The sequence below is a fragment of the Pan paniscus genome, chromosome 5 (genome assembly GCF_029289425.2).
Source record: "Pan paniscus chromosome 5, NHGRI_mPanPan1-v2.0_pri, whole genome shotgun sequence".
Classification (NCBI taxonomy): Eukaryota; Metazoa; Chordata; class Mammalia; order Primates; family Hominidae; genus Pan; species Pan paniscus.
Genome location: NC_073254.2, coordinates 37,969,343 through 37,987,715, shown reverse-complemented (window position 1 = coordinate 37,987,715; position 18,373 = coordinate 37,969,343). Strand labels below are relative to the sequence as shown.

The 18,373-nt window shown below is 36.9% G+C and overlaps 1 long non-coding RNA gene across 1 annotated transcript in view; it reads right to left on the bottom strand.

The window, feature by feature from the left end:
• LOC134730541 (uncharacterized) overlaps positions 1 to 17,803 on the bottom strand; it is a 32,258-nt gene extending 14,455 nt beyond the window's left edge. The window contains exons 1-3 of the long non-coding RNA XR_010112330.1: positions 17,699 to 17,803; positions 13,655 to 13,764; positions 5,981 to 6,107 (exon numbers count right to left, since the gene is read on the bottom strand). This is a non-coding gene — a long non-coding RNA (uncharacterized LOC134730541). The remainder of the gene's footprint in view (positions 1 to 5,980; positions 6,108 to 13,654; positions 13,765 to 17,698) is intronic.
• Positions 17,804 to 18,373: the final 570 nt, after the last annotated feature.

The following is an 18,373-nucleotide window of genomic DNA, read 5'->3' as shown; positions in this document are numbered from 1 at the left end:
CATTCCCCTCCATTTTCATGGACATTATGAATACAGGGCTTTGATGTTTCCTGCGTTTATGAAAGGAGTGATTTATTTTTGACCAATTGAATCAATATCCCATCAGTTTCAAGAATTCTCTTATCATTATGTAACTTATCATTTAATCTTTGTAGTGTATACATAATTTTTATTCTTCTTAAAATTATTAACCAATGCAGAAATATTGGATTAAAAAGTAGAATATTCCTAATGTAGATGATGGGTTGATGGGTGCAGCAAACCACCATGGCAAGTGTATACTTATGTAACAAACCTGCACGTTCTGCACCTGTATCCCAGAACTTAGTTATAATAAAACAAACTTTTTAAAATGTAGAACATTTGTTTTAAATCACTATTTACCATAAAACAACAGAGTTGGAGATTAAATGGATTTTTAAAATTAGAATTCATTTATACCAGTTGATATGTTCATGCAATACTAAAAAAAAAAAAAAAAAAGAGAGAGCTATAGCAAATGACATCATGCCAGAACCTTACTCCTATGGGTATTAGGAATTACAGGTTAATCCTGGTGGCAGGGAATAGTGGTGAGAGTGACCCAGAGCCACAATATCTGGACATGTACTTCCTTAGTTTAAAAGTCACTTTTAATGTCCTCTTAGATGAATTTGTAATTGTACAGTTTTTAACTTATACTCTCTTAGAGCAATAAACTCAAGCTGATTTACATTCAATGCTGTCAAATTAATGGAAAGTGTAAAAATACAATAAAAAATTGCTAAATTCCAACCCATTCAGGTGGAAAGTATATTGCATATTTATATCATATTAAATATCCATACATTTAAGAAAATCTAGTCAGTAATGCTCAATAATTCAATTAATTGTCACTCCAGTTGGTGACAAGCTTATTAACTGATATTTTACATTATATGAGGAAAAATATAGATGGTTGATAGTTTCACTTTTATCATCAATTCCAGGTGCTCTTTAAACTCACTCTTTATTGTTCTGAGTTTACTTCTGCAGTTGCCCTTGACTTTTTTTGTGTTTCTTTTAACTTCAGAAATGTTAAATGGTGAGAAATAAACTTAAGGTCTAAGAAAATCTCCAAGGTGTTTAATTCTGTGGCTTTACCAAAACATGAAAGCCAAGGACAATTATGGCTTAATTCATTTCAATCACTGAGAGGTTTTTAATGCAGTTGTTGATATTAAAAATGTATAGCAATCAAAAATTTTCTTGTGGAACATGCTCCTAAGATGCCAAGATACATTAAAAGAAAGATCATTTCAATAGAACTTTCACTCAAATGACATACAGTGTCAAACTATAAAGAACAGAGATTAAATAAAGTGGACCAAATGGTTCTAAGCTTTCCCAGCTCAGTTATTAGACCTGCTTGAATAAAATAAACATGTCAGATCAAGACATTTGCTTTATCTCAATTTATGTATATGAGCACCTAGCAAACTGATAACAGTTTTTCAGCACTGATTCTCACAAATATTATATTTAAAGCCTTTTTAAGTGTCATTATTTTTTAATATTACATTAAAATTATGTATGCATATGTATAACAGATATATATACACACACATATATATTTATATTCCTAAGTAATTTATAGTCATGACACATGTAAGAAACCACAAATGCAAATGCTGGACCATATGTAAAATGTAAAGAATCGTATAACTTCTCATTTTATGTGGCTTGTTTTTGTAAAACAAAAAATACAATATTTTCTGAGAGCACATATTTCCTTGAACCCTATCAGCACCCAGAATATTGTTGCTCACGTATTAGATACTCAATAGATGTTTGTTTATTTAATTTAGTTTGAACTGGATAGACAGATATACACTTTGTTAATGACAGGAATTTTTTTCCTCCCTCTTAAATTGTTTTTGGTTTAACAAAAATAACACTTGGATAAGGACCAACAAAACAAAACAACAACAACAACAAAAGCAAGAAATGGCTTTTATCTCTTACGTTTTATAAAAGGAGAACGCTGACCTAAATTCTTTTGGTCCTTTTAATAGAAGTAAAAAAGACTGAAGACTATAGTTGTATTTTTTTAGCTTTCTCATAAAAAAGAATTACAATATAAAGTAGTATGTAATTACTGACTATATTATGTGCAAGGCATTGTTCAAGGTATTTACAAACAAAAACACATAAAAGGTTGAAAGAAAATGGATTATATAATATATACAAAAAGCATTCTATTAAAAATTGTGTGTCATATAACACACATTAATTTATTATAACACACTTAATTTATTAGAAGATAGACATCAGGATCTTTCTTTAAAATATTAATAGTGGAAGGCCTAGCCAGAGTAATCAGGGAAGAGAAAGAAATAAAAGGCATCCAGAAGTAGTCAAACGATCTCTCTTTGCTGTCAACATGATTTTATACATAGAAAACCCTAAAGACTGTGCCAAAAGGTTCCTGGAACTGATACACAGTTTCAGGAAAGTTTCAGGATACAAAATCAATGTACAAAAATTAGTAGCATTTCTATACACCAATAACGTCCAAGCTGAGTGACAAATCAAGAACACAATCCCATTTACAATTAACCAGAAAATAAATAAAATCCCGAGGAATACATCTAACCAAGGATGAAAAAGATTTCGATAAGGAGAACTACAAAACACTACTATGAAATAAATCATAGATGGCACACACACACACAAAACGGAAAAACATTCCACATTCATGGATTGGAAGAATCAATATGGTTAAAATGGTCATACCGTCCAAAGCAATCTACAGATTCAATGCTATCACTATAAAACTACGCACATCGGCCGGGCGCGGTGGCTCACGCCTGTAATCCCAGCACTTTGGGAGGCCGAGATGGGCGGATCACGATGTCAGGAGATCAAGACCATCCTGGCTAACATGGTGAAACCCTGTCTCTACTAAAAAATAAAAAAAAATTAGCCAGGCATGGTGGCGGGCGCCTATAGTCCCAGCTACTCAGGAGGCTGAGGCAGGAGAATGGTGTGAACCCGGGAGGCGGAGCTTGCAGTGAGCAGAGATCACGCCACTGCACTCCAGCCTGCGAGACAGAGCGAGTCTCAAAAAGAAAAAGAAAAAGAAAAAAAATCTACACAGATCATTTTTCACAGAACGAGAGAAAACTATTCTAATATTAATGTGGAGCCAAAAAAAACAGCTTGTATAGCCAAAGCAATCTAAAGCAAAAAGAACAAAGCCGGAGGCATCACACTGACTTCAAACTATATTATAAGAATACAGTAACCAAAAGAGCATGGTACTAATACAAAAACAGAAACATAGACACATATCAAAGTTTTTAACCATCTGGTCAACAGCCCTGGATATCTTTGTACTAATATATATTAGTCATATTAGATAAGGAAGAATTATAATTTTATCCTTGTTGCTCTTAAAATTACAGATAGATTGTGAATTATGATGTGGTCATAATGTCTTTGCTATAGGTTTTCTGAAATCTCTAAAACTCTTTGTTTATATTAACTTGGTAATTATTTGAATAAGTAGGATTATGATGTTATTATTTTGAAATCTCAGGTTATAGTATAAAAACCCTCTCCCATTCTGGTCAATCACTTAAAAGATTTTTGGGCATTCCCACTGTCCAGATACACAATAATTTAGGATTTTGCCACAACCAAACTTGAAACTGCATTACAAGTTGCATATGAATCTGAGGAGTCACTTATTTGTGATTCTAACTGATATTTGAATTCTAACTGATGGTTAAAATTAACATTCTCTGAACAGGTTCAAATTTTAATACCTTTTCTTAAGAAAGAGAACCAAGAAGGCTATGCTATAAAAAATGTGGCTTTTTTAAATAAAGAAAAAATAGTGGTTTTTTATTCCATTAATCCCTGAATCTGAATAGATGGATATTCCTTTTCAACCAGGTACGTGCACATATACCTTATCTATATATAAGATAATAGAGGAGACAAATAAATAGAGAAAGAGATTAATGCAATCTGGAGTTAGACTTCTACTGCAAGAGGTGATAATCAAATGGCATTCATCATTATTTAACAATCTTACATACTTAGGATAAATACTTGCTGCTACAGCTTAGAGACAAGGACATCAACCAGAATTCTATTCCTTCCATTTGTCAATTCATCTCCTCTATTGCCTCCTTATCTCACTCATTCTCCCATGCCAAAGCAGGATTATTAGTAGATCTTTGGGTTTGGCTAACCAATTTAGTGTCAGGATGAATGGAGAATAACATTTGTTCCAAAGTGTATTGGGACAAAGAAAAAAATGATAAGATTAACTAGCTATGACAATGTAACATATGTATTCTTTCTTCCTAATTAAAGACAAATGTTGAACTGGAAATTAAAAAGCAACATATTCTGAGTAAATGTGATGCTTAAATTACTCTAGTTTAATTTTTTACCTCCCTCTTTCTGAAAAAAAAAAAAAACAAAACAATTTTTCAGAGCAGGGAGTGACAAAGATGGTTCATAGCAGGGTGAGTAGTTGGGAGGTTGTTGAAAGATGATCTATTCCAAACATAACAGATGACATGGTGTTGGAAGAATGTGACTATCAGGGCTACCTGTGATGATGACAGGACTTTCTATGCATACTTTATTCATGTCAACAGAACCAGGAGTTGACTCTTAAATATTCTTTTCAATTTCAATAAGAACTTCAGATTAATTCAGAACAGGTTCAACTGGAGTCCAACCATAGTAACAGTGAAGTACTCAGTCTGTGGCAAGAAATGATGTCCAATACTCTTCTAAATATTGGTGATTTCATATGAAAAAGAAAAATAATGGAAGTCTAACATACAAGATAAAAGTTTTCTCTTTACTATTGGTCTTTCTATGTGCATAGTCATGATGACATAATTCCTTTCCCTATGGTCTTATTTATCTAAAAATGCAGTTCCTGGAACTTGGAAAGCACCTTAGAAGAGTGGGGAAGAGGATGTCATTGAATAATGTTACTTCCTAAATCACAAATCTCTATGTTAGGATTATATCATAGAAGTCTGCCTGAAACTACATTGTGAAGGAGAAATACTCTATCTTGGGCTCCATCTCACTCTCTGTTCTTTACTTCTAGTTCACAATTTGCTTTCCATGCCACAGAAGATCCAGGGAGTTTGCTATTCCTTCCTAGAATAACTAACTATAACAGAATCCCCAGTGTCAGGTCTTCCTTGGGACATCACCTTTCCAGAGAGCAGGTCTTCTGTTCCAGGTCAGGAGGGCAAACAATCTGAACATGTGAAAGATTTTCACATAGTAAGAGGGAGATTTCATGAAATAATAATATGTTGGCAACCATAAGCTCTAGCCAGGCTATATATGAGTAGGACAAATAAATAATGCAAAATTCCTCTCCCTAAAGGGTTAATTAACGTTTGGTAAAATTCAGATCAGACTTAGGCACGTCTTTCTAAACAGCTTACACATTCATCTCAGTTTCAATTTTACTTACCCTAAATGCAAATCAAGTCAAATCAAAACATTTACTTTGAGAAAGTGAGAAACATATGCCAGTTCATGGTCTCTATGTATACTTGGTATAGATTCATGCTACCCAAGAACCTCAACATGCATTTTAAACTCAGTGCTCTTTTGGTCAATTATATTCCCAAAAGTTTGTCATAATCAACTGAAGTGAAGCAAAGTGATTTTTCCTCTAGGGAGTCACTAATTAGAATAGAAATATTGGTGATTCAGGCCACTCTTTAAAGTCCAGAGAGTGCTCTGGTTTCGGCATTAGGCACTAATTCAGTTTGTTTGACTGTTAGAGTTGATCCTCCAGGCATAAAAGGATGTTTAGTCATCAAACAAACAGGATTACTGCATCTTGGACTCCTGCCACTGGAAACCATTAGTGGGGTGTGTCATGGGAGAAGGAGATGGAGATACAGATGGGGAAAGTTGGGTTCCTATCCTACAGAGACCCATTTCAATGAAATAAATTTATACTTACTAAAAGACTTTAAATGCCAGTCCCTCTCTGTTCCCAGTCCATTCCATATAATCTTGGATTGTAAAGAATTGAAAGGAGCCTTAGGTTTTAAGCAAGTTGCCATCTTGGGCAAAAAGAAAAAAAATCTCTAGAAAATAATTATGACAAATGGTTATCACAGACTCAAATGTAAAAATACATCTTATATTCAGTAGAAATTTGCTTTCTGTATATTTTATCTCTTGGAGATATTTTACCCACTGGAGCAATGAAGATCAATAAATCAAATCCCAATTTCTTTTTGACAAACCTGGCAGACAATCTAAAACAATTATATCCTCTAAATTCGCTTTTTCTAAGATTAACAAGCACAGCTTTGTTATTTCCAATTCTTTTCATGAGCCAAATAACGTAACCTCACATATCTGTGGAACAGATTGTATTTGGAAATTCAGTTTCCTGAAGAAGTACTCTGAAGCCTTGTGACTTATGAGGTTATGAAGGAGATTATATTGGGGTTTGAACCATTGCTTATTGGGTTCAAAGTCAACTGCCCTAACACTATTCCACAGTCTCCTCAACACATATGACCACCTCATTAAAGATGACTCCTTCCCCAAACTATATCAGCCAAAAGCAAAATTAAGACTTATCTATGAGTGGGTTTTCTTATAAAAGAAAAGAAGGCTGCCAAAATAGATAATCTGTGAATAATTCAGGCACTGAAATTCCTCATGCAGTTTCATTGCCCCACATGTCACAGTCTTCTCTCTGGTCCCTCAGTGTGTTTTCATTTTAATATATCCTTGATGGTGGCTGCACCCTAAAGCCCTGTTCACTTGAAGTGGTAATTATATGTTTTTTCAAAGTTTAAACTAGAATGCATGCAGAGAAATACTGAGTTATAAAGAAATACTGAGTTATAAACGTGTTGCATGTTGTTGCTAAATATGAATTTGCAGGAATGGTAATGGCAAGAGTATGTTGTTACATCATCAAATTAAATAGTTAAAACTATTTCCCCCATACATACACGCCCCCCCGTCACCAGCTTTATGGCCAATAATTATAACAATGCACTTAGATGCAAGCATGGATATTATTAAATAATGCCTTAAATTCAAAGTGGCCTCATCAGCCACCCAAGGCAAAGCATAATTGCCCTGTTTTTGTGAATACCAGAGAGCAGACAATGTTGCTGAATGTTATTACTTAAGCATTTTAATTTTTCACTGGGTAAGGAAATTAAATTCCAGCTCTAAAAAGTGATGTGTCTGGTCAGGGAAGGGGTTGCTCTGTGGAGGAGACCTGGGCGCATAGTTGGAAAGGGTGAGGTTTGCGTTGAGAAGACATGCATTTTTCCTTTCTTGTAACACACAGGGAAGAGAATCTTCTTAGCCCCTGCCTTCTAAGGAAAGCAAAGCTCACTGTTCTCAGTTCACTGAAGACATAAGTGTAACAAAAAATTTTCTGACAATCTGTCAAGCTTTTAATTTTTTTTTTTTTTTTTAGACGGAGTCTCACTTTGTTGCCAGGCTGGAGTGTAGTGGTGCGATCTTGGCTCACTGCAACTTCTGCCTCCTGGATTCAAGCGATTCTCCTGCCTCAGCCTCCCAAGTAGCTGGGACTACAGGCACATGCCACCATGCCTGGCTAATTTTTGTATTTTTAGTAGAGATGGAGTTTCACCATGTTGGCCAGGATGGTCTCGATCTCTTGACCACAGGTGATCTGCCCGCCTTGGCCTCCCAGAGTCCTGGGATTACAGGTGTGAGCCACCGTGCCCAGCCTTGTTATAATTTTGATAGCGGAAACTATCCTTCTTCACTAGAAGGCAGAGGCCATGAGGCATTTAGTATTATCACAAGCCACCAAGATAGATTCTCCTTGGCCCATGGTGCATCTTTATACTGCTGTTGCTGATACAAGCAGCCATGCCAGATGTGTGACCTCTGCTAGGCTGATAGAGTATGTATCTATCTGTTGGAAGAGACTCAAGACTGCAAGGGAATGAGCTGTGTCTCTTGCAGTCTGGTCCCTCTTGGAGTAGAAACCAATTGCTGTATTAGGGACTAGTAGCAGGTCACACAGAATAAGCATTACATTTCCCTGTTCATCTCACACTTTATAAGCATTTCATTATGTTAGAGTTCATCCAATGGCATTGCTGGAGTTCAGTTTCTTTGTTGGTTGTTTTTTGAGTGTTTTGTTTTGGCAAACCTCAGAATCATTTTCATTAAACTTTGCTTTGGTTCACTGTCCTCATGTTGAAGGCCAGATTTGTTAACACGGCTTATGAATCCCTTTATGATCTAGTTACCAGCATACCACTGTAATCTCCCCTTTCCTTCGTTCTTCATGCCCTCTGTGCACTGTGCAAACTTTCAGTTCTCAGAATGGCCATTACTTTCTCCCTTCAGGGTCTTTGCAGTCTTTACCCCTATGCTTAGAAGACGCTTCTCATTACTTCTCCAATCATAGGACTCACTTGCCTATCTTTTCATAGCTCCACTAGGCTGCAAGCACCGTGAGGGTCGGGAGGGTGTCTCTCCTTCACCATTGCTTCCCTAACACCCAGCACTCATTATATATGCCACCAACAACTGTTGAATAAATGGGTCATGGGAAATTATTAGCCATTATTGTCATAATCATTAAACATTAAAATAAAAAGTCAAAAGAAACTTCATATCACATCTATGACCAGGAGGTTTTAAAGACTTAATCCAATCTCCCTGCTTGTGGGTCCATGGTGGAAATTCCTTTCAGTTCTCACTTCCAGAAAATATTTCAGAATCGAGAAACTGGTTTGCTTCATTTATTTATTCATGCATTTTTAATTTATTTATTTATATGAACTAACAAAATATGTTTTGTTCTTTTTGCTGGCTGCTGTGAAGCACAGATCGAAATTTGAGGCTGTATTTGGTTCACTGATGTAACTCCTGGGTACATCATATTTTACTTTAATTCTCTTTTTTTTTGTGTTGGTTCTGAATGTCTGAAAGTTGCTTCATAGGATCCCTCATCTTTATTTTTATTTGGTATATTTTTGCAGAATGAGACAAAACATAAAATTGTTAAATGAATTCATTTTCATTTTCAAAGTTTTCAGAATTTTATTTTATTGGAAATCGGGCTCGAAATACGTTTTTCCCAATTATGCTATGAAAATTTAAAGAATTCCTTTTTACAAATGGATAAACAAAGGCAGAGACAGAAAGGAATTTTTTTTTTTTAGTTGTACAAAAAGCCACTACTCTTACCTGAATGAAACAAGCAGTTTTTCAACTCAATGCTGGAGTCCCATTTAAAAATATATTTTATGCCTTACACAAGAAACTATTAGACTGAAAATTCAGACTGAGCTATTTGGTCTGAAAATTCAGACTGAGGTACATGTTATTGTCAGAAAAGTTCTAAGTAATGGGTTTGGGTTAACAGCTGCCGTTTTCCTAAAAAGGTGTTAAATGGTTCTAGAAATAATCATTTCTCTAATCCTCCTATTGTATAGCTGATTTTTGCTAATTGATTTGAGCCTGTTTTAGTCAAATATAAGCTCAGAAATATTCCATTTGTAACCATGTTTATTCTGCCTCAAAGAGCTCAGGGAAGATAAACCTTAAAACATGCACTGCTGTGGGGCCATCTCTTGCCACAGTTTATAGCCTGTGCTTTGAATGGATATTATGAGGGTCTGATCGAAAGTGAAGAAAAGGAAAAACATCCAGCAAATTATCTTTAAGCTACTTTTTAAAATTTTATTAGTTCAATACCTCCATTTAAAAAGTATGAATTTTAACTGTTCTTTCATTATCTTATTTTGAAGTGCACCACTTGACTAGTGAGGTATCGCGATCATTTCATAGCTAGTAAAATGACCTCACAGTTTTTTCTTAGTAAATAAAAATGCTCATGGAGCTTTTACTGAAAATTTTGAAAAATAAAACAGTTAAGGACGCCAAAGGTCCTAACTCCGTGGATGTTAAATCTTAACTGATCAAATCTGGTTTTTCCAAAGATTTGAACTAACAATACTGATATTTTCTGTGAAAACTGATTTAAAAAGCAATGCTATGGTTATTTTTTGTTTGTTTTCTGTTCTGTTCTTAGTCTCTACATCTAATTGAATTGTGATATGTAAAAATATAACTGACCACCTAGGACTGTGTTTTGATTGTGAAAAGCATTCAATGTAGCATACTTGATCAAAACATCCTGTGGTAGAGACTGCCATGAATTCCCATGTCTGGTTCTATACTCCTTAACAAGCACAACCAGTGACCCTGACCTTTGAACTAGATGCAGAGACTGGATGCCTTTACATTGGGTCACTTGGAGAGAGGTCAGTCCATTATGCTTATGGAAAGGAGAGTGCATTTAATTAATACATGGTGACAAGGGGGGATAACTAGGTAGAAACTGGCCAAGGTAGGGTCTAGCACGTCTTTATGACTAGTTTTAGCCAAATAAAGGACACCAACAGTGACATATAATTTTGGTCCAAAGCAATGGAGAGCTCACCTGCTGCCTCCAGGGCTGCTTACCATGCTGCAACCAGGCTGAATGGTGCATATTGGACTGGAACCTGGATCCCTGAGTAAATGAAAGGAGAAAAGCCCCTATCCAGTATATCAGATTTGTGTAAACCAAAAAATAAACTTTCAATATGGTAAGTCTCCGAGATTTAATTGTTATCTAAATTAATATATCACCACTAAACCACATTGTGGTCCAGCCTTTTCAGTTTTGTAAACACAAACTCAGTTCTGCCAACTCAATTGTGTTCTAGTTTATTTTCACACCTTCTCTTTGGAAATAATAAAATGAATTAATATTCTACCTGTGTTTCTTGGGTACATGAATATCAATCAATCCAAAAGAACTTCATTGCTAATTTTTTGAAGAATGGTTCAAATGAACTCTAAAGTATCTTTAAGTGGTAAGATTTTATAACGTTTGGGTACAATGTAATTAATTTCCATGCAGATTTTTGATGAGACTTAAAGAGTGTCTTAAAGATAACAAAATAGAAATCTGAGAAACCAACAATTCGTTCAAAGATTGCTTTGGGAAGACTCAATTAAAGAATATAGCAAATATTTTGAATTTTTAAAAAATGGAACTATATGGTGAAACGGCTTCTAAACATTGGTGTTAGTCTAAGGATGAGCATGGTTATTGTCACATTTTTATTGATGTAATTTGAAACAAACAATAAAAAATAGATTGGGTAAAGGTAATTATGATAAATAAAATTTTATCTTTGAATATAAATAAAAATTAGCTGACATTTATTTATTTTGACATCTATAGTTATTTACTGAACTACTTACACCCACTCACAATGCGAGGTGCTGAAAATAGAGTTGAAAAAGATCAGACTTGTGCCCTCAAGGATTTCACTGTTACTATGGGGAACAGATTAGAAAAACACATGATAGCAATACAGACTAAAAGAGATGCTATGAGTACATTCAATAAGCTAGGGAACCATGGGGTAGGAGTCGGGGGTAATATGAGCTAGGTAGGGAAGATTTTTATAATACTGGTGTGTATTTTGAGTCTGCAAGAGATATATAAACAAGTCGTTCTACATTAGAATTTCTCTTTGAAGTAATGAAAATAACCAAATTAAACAATTTTCTATGAACTAGATAATTACTTCTAATAAAGGAAAGGCTAGGATCATAAGAGAGGGAGAAAATGCAAAATTGATGAGCAATGCAATAAAATAATGTAGGAATAGAGAAGCATCCTTACAAAATCTTTCACTTGACAGTATGTCGGGAAACACAAGGTCATCTTTAACAGGTAACACACAAGAAAAAGATAAATTACATACAGTAGATCTCTTACTAATTACAGACACATGGTTATTTATCTGTAAATAAATACAAAGTCATTTTTTTCATAAGTCCACTTCCCAGAGCCCTACAAGTCTGAAAAAATAGACTCCTCTTTTTAATGAAATATTTAATTTTAACTATGAAAAGCTAGACTATAATGTCAAATGTTTTCTATATAAAATCACTATTGAGGAAACCAAGCATGGAAAAGGAAAGGAATTTTTAAAAAATGTCTCTAATAATAGTTGAGTAGGATAAGGGGAAGGAAGAGAGAAAAGTAATGGTAAAATTTAAGTTGATGTTTTAAGGAAAGAGATCATGAAGCCTTGGCCAAAATTGGACAGAAGAGCATTGATTTGATTTTTAGAAGCTCACACATGTTGAAATAGGTGCTTAGCTTATGTAGTAAACACTAATTCTGGCAAGTTTATTTTGTAGGTAACTAAACTGGAATAATGCATATGACGGGGGAGAGTTCCCTGACCCTCTTGTGAGTCTTGCCACAGGGAGGGTGTGGGGGGTTGGTGGTAGCTTGTTTTGCTTTGTTGCTGAACTCAAGCCCCTTGCAGGAGGGGGAGCATGTAGGTAAGTGGGTACGGGAACCAGGGCTAGTGCCTTTGGGCGCCAGGGGCAGCATCTAGCAGTTGACCACAACCTCTGGAGCCCCAGAGGGCATGTGTTACAATTAATGCTCTTTTAGCAGTTGCTGTCCACAGAGGGCTAAGTGTTAAACAGTCCCGTGGAGAATCAGGGTGACATATACCCTGCCCTCTTGGAACCTGGATTCTTGTCCAGAGTACAAGAAGAATCAGGTCACATGGACTTGAAGGATGGTGAATGCAGAGGTTTTACTGAGTGATGGAGGTGGCTCTCTGTGGGTTGGGGGGCTGGAAAGGGGATGGAGTGGGAAGATGATCTTCCCCTGGAGCTCAGCTGTCCCCAGCCAAACTCCTCTCTGACTGTCCAGCTCCCTCTTCGACATTCAGACACTTCTATTCTTTCCTTCTCTGCTGTGCCACTCTATTCCTCTGCCAGTGGAGTTTGGGGTTTTTATAGGTACAGGATAGGGGGCATGGTGGGCCAGGGTGGTTTTGGAAAAAGCAACCTTTGGGCAGGAAAGCAGCAATGCCTGTTCTCATTCAGGGCCATGGGTCCAGGCTTGAGGGTGGAGCTCTCATCAGGGACTCTGCCCTCCTGTCTCCTCTCCGTATCACATACAATGTGGAGTGCATGTAACATTCCTTCCCAATTTCTTTAATTTTATAAGTAACCTCAGGAGGTAGCCTCACCACCGTTAGTCGATGAAGACAGAATGTCAGAAAAGAAAAAAGAGCAGCTTTATAATGAGGAATGGATATAATTATAGTTATTATTACAGAGAAAACGAGGCAGAACATGTTTAAAAGAATAAAAATATGATCAAAGATCAATTTAAAATACATTCTCATCTTGCTGTAAATACCACACAATATACCTCTGAAAAATTTTGATCACATATTTAGATTGGCCCATTTAATATTTTGGAAAGTCCTAATCCATTCCTGCCCACAAAACACTCAAAATAGAGACCCAAATTTATCTCACGTAATCATCATACACATAGATGTTAACATTTATGTCTCATTTTTCTTTTCTGTAAAATTGGAATAATAAGCCACTTGTCCATTTCACATAGTTAGTAGTTCACTAGGATTTCAATTCTGATGTCTTTCCATGTTGCTGGAAAATTTTCCTTTATTATATAAGGTTTAACAAAAATTCCTTCCCACTTCTTTAGCCTTTTTCAACCCTTCAGAACAAAATACATTTCAGTTCAACAAAATGTGTTTTCAAAAAGTCTACTTACAAGCAAAGGTTAGGGTGGTACAAAATCAAGCATGGTTACAGCCTCCCACCTCCAACCTGTTTCCTCAATGGAAAGTATTTTGATACCTTCATCTAATAAATCTGCCTTGCCTATAGGGGATAAATGTGCAAGTCCCCCATGAGTTATTATTATTATTATTTGTAGAAAGAGTCTTGCTCTGTTGCCTATGCTGGAGCACAGTGGTGCAATCTTGGCTCACTTCAGCCTCTGCCTCCCAGGTTCAACCGACTCTCCCGTCTCCCGAGTAGCTGGGACTACAGGTGCGCGCCACCACGCCCGGCTAATTTTTGTATTTTTAGTAGATATGAAGTTTCACCATGTTGCCCAGGCTGGTCTTGAACTCCTGGCCTCAAGTGATCCACCTGCCTCAGCTTTACAAAGTGTTGGGATTATAGGGGTGAGCCACTATACCCCATTTAATTAATCTTGTGTACAAAAGAGTCTGGAAAACATTCTAGTTGAGAGGCAGCACTCTTCTCTACCAGAAACATTTAAAGTATCTTTATTAATAAAACAGAATAAAAAGATACCAGGGCCAAAGTCCATCAATGTGACCAAACAGGCCTGAATTCATCCTTTTGATTGGCCTGACTCCTTATGTTTCTTTGGCCCTACCACCATATGACCTGACCCAATTGAACAACATTGGTCTTGCTATCAAAAAAAGTGGGAAAGTGGATCCTGATAAAGTGAAAGAGTCTGTACCTGAGTCAACCACAGAATGAAGTTCTTGAAGTTGTGGTTACTCAGACCTTAGTGACATTGAAGATATTGCCAAAATCTTCTAATTATCCCCAAAGCACTTAGGTCTCTTAGGCTCTATTATCATGTTACACCGTGCCTCCTACAGTCCCCTTTTTTGCACAGTGCTTTTGCTTAGATTTTTATGAGCCATTTGTCACAAGAGTCCTGTAAGATGTACCAGCCATCATCGCTCTATTGTTACAAGGCAGGGAGGTAAGAGACATGGATACATTAAATGATTTGCCCCTGGGCTCCAAGTCTTTGCTAGCCTGTTACGCACAATGTCACTGCAATCGGCTGGGGGTGGAGGTTGCTGAACCTTGTTCCAGCGTGCTTGCAGTCATTTTTCTGGATTACATATCTGTGTTCAGGGCAAATGAGCACGTGTAACACGAACAAGGTTTCGTTAGGCCATTCTTCTACTGCAAGTCAGTTAGAAGGATAGATGCCAAAATCTCCACATCTTTGAGACACGGGACTGGTCTCTGACTTCCCATGGCTGATTTTAAGTCTCTTAAAGTTAGTGGAGCAAAACAAGTGCAGAAGATTCCTGTGGGTCTGGAAAGCATTAGTGGTAAATCTTGAGTATAAAGCTCATATACACCACTTTCCCTTAATGAACATCTAATCCAGCAATACAACACAGTCCCCGTTGTCAGGACTACACATCTGCTATCCACATCCCGGCAGGGGTTCCAGTTTTCTTGGAAGAGGACTCCAAGTCCCTGCAATATCCATTATGCCCTTGAAATCATGCATGGGCATTTGGAGTAAATATAGCCAACATACTTGGCTGAATGCAAACTGATCAGGACTTTTCACTATCCCTGAAATGCTTGAAAATAAATGTAAAAAATAAGTATGCCAAAATATGTATATTGATGCCTCTTCTTTATTTTCGGTAAATATTTAGCACTAATTGCAGTGAAGGTGCTAAGGTAAGTAATGAAAATGTAAAGTGTTTGAGGTAAACAAAGCGTTTTAATATAAGAGGAATCCTAATAGGAAAACAGATATATAAAACAGAATCAATAGGAGCCTGGGTAATCCCAGATGGTGTAATTTCCAGTCCAAGAGCAGAAGACCAATGTTCCAAATCAAGTAGGCAGGCAGAAATGAAAACAGGCAAATTCCTCCTTCTGCCACCTATGTTAGACGCTGTTCACCTACACTGGGGAGGCAACCTACTTTATTGGGTCAATTGATTCAAATGTTAATCTCTTCTGGAAACACCCCCCAAGACATACCCAAAAATAATGTTTAATCTGGGCACCCCATGATGCAGTCAAGTTGACAGATAAAAGTAACCATCACAAACACATAATCTAGAAATATTTCATACACAGGAATACCTCTATAGGCATACACGTAGTTCTTTCTTACACCAGTTCTGCAAAACCCAGGTCAAGAAGACCCATCAATCACCAGGTCCTGGTATTCATGCTTTTGTGTAGTTTCCTCCCACACTGAATTAAGCTGACCTGTGTAACTCACAAGACATTGCAGGAATGATGGTGTGTGTGCTCAGGCTGAACATAAAAGACTCTGAGACTTCTGCCTTGCCCTCTTGTAGCAGTCTCCAGGAAAAGCTGCCTGCTAGATAACATGAAGACACTCCAGCAGCCTCATGGGGGTGGAGGGAAGAGAGGCCTCATGGTGAGGAACTGAGGCCTCCTACTAAAAGCCAGCACTAACTTGTCAGGCATGAAAGTGAGCCACCTGGAAGCGCATCTTCAGCCCCTGTGGACCCTTTAGATGACTGCAGGCCCTGCTGACATCTTGACTGAAACCTCATGAGACGGCTAGAACCAGAATCGCCCAGGTAAGCTCCTCCTGGATTTCTGACCCATAGAGACTGTATGAGACAGTTTCAATAAATATATTAGGCCTCTATGTCACTGAGTAATTTATTATGCAATGATTAACAGATAATGAATACAACTTCTATATTATAAATCAACATTATCCACATTGTACTTAAGTCAAGAATAAGGCATAATCTTTGAACTGCTGTCATATGATTTGTGGTAAACTTAGTGAAGGGACACCTTATCTAAATCCCCTCATCACCAGAAATTCAAACTGATAAGATGGCTGGTCAGAAAGGTACGGTCTGCAGCCATACAGGGAGAAGCTTTCTGTCTGTTCGAATATTTAAGTCTACCTTAATTGTGCTCTAACCTATTCAAAGAGTCTGGAGTACTGGTGTGATTTTTAAAAAATATTTGTTACTAATAGCTATGTTAGAATTTATAAAAGTACTAACTTAGAGATGATTTAATGTTATTCCTATAACATAATTCATATTCATTATGAATAGGAGGAAAAAAGGAGAATTTACTGCAAGTGCTCAGGGAAAAGATGAGCATTCCCAGGTGTCCTCATGAAGAGTATGCTATCCTAGTGAATACCATATATCCTGTGTGTCTCCATGCAAAAACAATCTGAAGCTAATCCACTCATAAAAATAGCAGATGAGTTATACCATTGAGTTAGTATTTTGTAAGGAGTCTCTGACAACTTCATAAAGGAGGTGAGGTTTTCTCGTGCGTTTACAAGAGACAAGTTTGACTGCAAAACAGGCAGAAAGGTTGCCTTGAAATCTCAGATAATCCATGCAATGCTCAGAGGTGGAACAGAGAGACCAGGTACAATGTGGGTGAGTTGGTTAAGAGGGTGAGATGAGGATGTATACATGTAAGTAAAATAAAATGAGTCATTCAAGACATGGTGGAATTAAGTGGAACTAAACAACTTAGGCTGGAGAAAGAAAGTGGAGACAGACGTGTGATCACATCATGTCTAATTGTATTTAAGTGCAGAGAGAAGAACATCAAAGGTGCGGGTTTAGGGCCCAGAAAGCCACTGGCCCCTTAATATCCAGAAAAGGACAAAAACTCAGGGGAGTCAAGCTCTGTTTGCCTGGAAGAAGAAAGATAAAGACACTGACAAGCCTCCCTCCCCCACCAGTCAAAAGTACTATTCTACCTGTTTCCTGATTCTGACCCACGTATATTCACTTGTTTCATCATTATCTCATTCAAAAATATATTCATTCAATTAATAATGATTTACTGAGTGTGTATTATGTAGCCAGTGCTTGCATGGAACTCAGGTTACAGCTGGAAATGAAACAGATCTGGTCTTACACCCTCTGTACATCTTCCTCCTGTTACCACTCTATCCTGTCTTCAACCTCAACTTCACTACTAATTTCATACTTAATAACTTAACAGCTCTCAATAAAAATGTAAAAACATAGACAAAATTATTCCTTACTCAATATTTCTGGCAAGGCTACTGCTGTTCTCTTCTCTCTCTCAATTATCTGAAAAGAGGAATAATACAATCACCTCCTCTTAATCCCTCAATCCTTAGCACTCTGATTCTATTCCCACCTCTGCAGGGAAACCACAGTGGACTTCTTTATGAGGTCATTTATAAATTCCTTCTGAGTGCTCTATGGCATTTAAAGCAGTTTTCCACAACTGCTTCCATTGTCACCTGGGACCTCATTATCTCTTGTTTTTCCTAATTCCTCAGTGCTGCTTTTTTGGCATCAAATGACATTATCCATCCAATGTTTTGCCTACGGTTTCACTCTATGCCCTATTTCATGTCCATTGCATATAAGAAGTAAACTCCTCTGAAGACACCTTTTCAACTACAATTCTGAATAATTCATCTTTTTAGTAAATTTTTCCTGAGTGCTCCCTGTGGTTCAGGCACAGTTCTAGATGGTGGAAATAAAGCAAAGTTCTCACCCTCGTGAAGTTTATTTCTAGTCAGGGAAGACATGAAATCAAGAATGTGTCAAGAGATCATACATGCTATGATAAAGCACTGCACAATCTCAACCTCTCAAATTTTTCTTCTCTCTCTTATGCCCAAATCTTGTCTTTCCCACTACCCTAAACATTTCTCTGAATATGTGAATTCAACATATTCCAAACT